The sequence below is a fragment of the Crocodylus porosus genome, unplaced genomic scaffold (assembly GCF_001723895.1).
Source record: "Crocodylus porosus isolate Cpor-Errol unplaced genomic scaffold, CroPor_comp1, whole genome shotgun sequence".
Classification (NCBI taxonomy): domain Eukaryota; kingdom Metazoa; phylum Chordata; order Crocodylia; family Crocodylidae; genus Crocodylus; species Crocodylus porosus.
In genome coordinates this window covers 8,923,939-8,926,510 of record NW_017728929.1, presented here as the reverse complement: position 1 = coordinate 8,926,510, position 2,572 = coordinate 8,923,939, and the positions used below count along the sequence as shown (strand labels likewise).

At 49.8% G+C, this 2,572-nt stretch overlaps 1 protein-coding gene across 1 annotated transcript in view; it reads right to left on the bottom strand.

Moving 5' to 3' along the window:
• The window catches only part of RNF168 (ring finger protein 168), a 17,106-nt gene that overhangs the window by 13,192 nt on the left and 1,342 nt on the right, over window positions 1-2,572 (bottom strand). Inside the window, exon 2 of the mRNA XM_019542991.1 lies at window positions 396-496. The gene's annotated coding sequence lies outside the window, so the exon portion shown is untranslated. The remainder of the gene's footprint in view (window positions 1-395; window positions 497-2,572) is intronic.

Here is a 2,572-nt window from a genome sequence, read left to right as displayed (position 1 = left end):
GGGGGAGGAATGTGGGGGGGGCAGCAGACTGAGGCTCCCACAATGAGGGAGTGGGGCCAGAGCAGGTACTGCCCAGCTGGGGCACAGTGCCCCTTCCCTCCCCAAGATTTACCAGCCGAACGCTGCTCTCCAGCTGCCCGACTGGCTGCATGCATGCTGCGGCTGCAACATCCACATGGCATCAGCAACATTATCAGCCACATCAGCCAGTTGACAATAATGTCAATTTTCCTTATATCGATGCTGATACATTATGGACCAATATATTGGTGTACCTCTATCAAAAAGAACAGTTATTTTTATGAAACACATGGAGGGGCTTGCTTGACTAAAAATCTGACAAAGTCACCAGAGCCAAAAAACAAGGAAAGAAAGTTTATTCATATACTCCATACCATAGATTTTTCTATGTTAGCTTCTTTATGAAAATCCTGCAGGTCAGCCAATTTCTCCATCCCCCACTTCCTTAAAGCATTTCCCGTCTGTTTTAGGGCTACTGTGAAATAGGGAAAAAAAAAAGTATCACAGACTATGTGGTTCAAAACCCCCGGTGTAAGAACAGAACCAGAGAAAATAACAAGTGCTAAAAATTATTTTTAAGGTACAAAAGCTTAAGTCACATGATTACCTTTGTCAATAACACTCTCAAAACCAGAAAGAACATCAATATGAAAGCAACTATTCGCCTGTCCAACTTGAATGGAGGATCATTCAAAGCAGTAATGCCCAAATTTTCTGGGCTGGGACAGACGAGTGACATGCATTTGCCCCATGAGCTGGATCTAAGAGTGGGGTCAACGTGTGGCCCCAAACAGACATACCATTCTGGGCCCTGGCCCTGACCTCACACACCAGCCTGATCCAACACATGGGGCCAAGCCATCAGTCCATGAGGCCTGGAAATTTGGTGGTGGCAGAGTAGTGGCACTGTTGCTTGCCACCACTCCCCCACTGCCAAATTTCTAGGGGTACACCAATAAAGATTTTTTTTAGCCAATACCAATGGCTGATTATTAATCAGCCATAACCACTGATACCAATCTAATAGCTGATATGCAGCTTGGCGAGCAGCATCTGGCCAGTAAGTCTGTGGGGAGGGGAGGGAAGGGGAGATCAAGGCCCCTGCAGTGAGGGAGGGAGTGGGGCTGGGGCAGGAGCAGGCGCTGCCCAGCCAGGGCAGTGTAGTATGCAGGACAGAGACATGGGCGGCTTGTCTGGGAGGTGCGGGGAGGGCAGGAAAGGGGGGCTGCGCCCCACTGCTGACCGCACCCATGGGGAGCCATGTGCCCCCCAGATGTGTGCAGGGCAAGGGCAGGCTGCCCACTGCAGGGTCAGGGCCAGGGGCTGTACCAGCCTCTTCCCAGCAGTGGGGCTGGGCTGGGGCTGTGCCTGGGGTGGGAAGGTGGGCTATAGCCATACCAAAATTCACCATAGGCCCCCCCCACTGCCGCCTGCCCTGAGAGCAGCCCCAGCCCAGCCTCCTCACCATGAAGCAACTGATGCAGCCCACAGCCCCAAGCCTGCAGCAGGTAGCCCACCCCCACTCCATCCACAAATCTGGGCAACACATGCCCCCCATGCCTTCCCGGGGTGTGTTTAGTGGTGGGGAGTGCCCCCCCCCAAGCCCTGCCCCAACCCCATTCCCTGCCTCTCTGTGGGAGCCTAGATATTCTTCCACCCTGCCCCTTTCCTCCCCAGCCAGACACTGGTCTTCACACTGCTGGGCTACATTCCTGGCCACATGCATGCTGCAGCTGCATGCATGGACATGGCATTTATCAATGACATTATCGGCTACAATAAATTAAAAAAAAAAAAAGCAAATAGCCAATAATGTCAATTTTCCTTTTATCAGCACCAATCTAATATGCACTTCTACAAATTTCTGGATCATAGGGAGTCAGTCCCACAGGCCAGATGACAGTCCCACAGGCCAGATCTGGCCCATGGGTCAGAGGTTGAGCATTCCTGGTCAGAGAGTTCACACAACTGGATATTGATATGGATAAGCACAACATGTTCAGGAAGGACAGGCATGAGGAAAAAAAACGGTGAGAGGTGGCATTGTTCATTATAAAGGTCTACACTTGTTCTAAGGTTCAGAACTAAGTAAGAGATAATCTACTGAAAGTCTTTACATGAGGGGGGAAAGAACAAAGGCAATGTTACTATGCCCACATCAGACCACAAAACCAAAAAACAATAGTGGATGAGACTTATTTTAAACAACTCACTCAAGCATCCAAGCTAGAGAGCCTAGTATTTATAGGGGCCTTTATTTACTATACTTGCTGGCAAGGTAATACAACCATGCACAGACAATACCCCAAGTCTTTAAGACCATGTTAAGGACAACTCTTTGGCACAGACAGCTAAAAAACCAACTGGGGGAAGCTGTTCTTGATTTGTCACTTAACTAAGAGGCTTGTCGGTCAGGCCCTTAGGGACCATGACCCCAGGGAGATGGGAGTTCAAGAAGAGTGGTTGGTTCTCAAGGAAGCGATCCTCAATGCACAAGCTAAATCTATTCCAACACGGAGGAAAGGCAGCAAGAAGGCACAGCAGCCCTCCT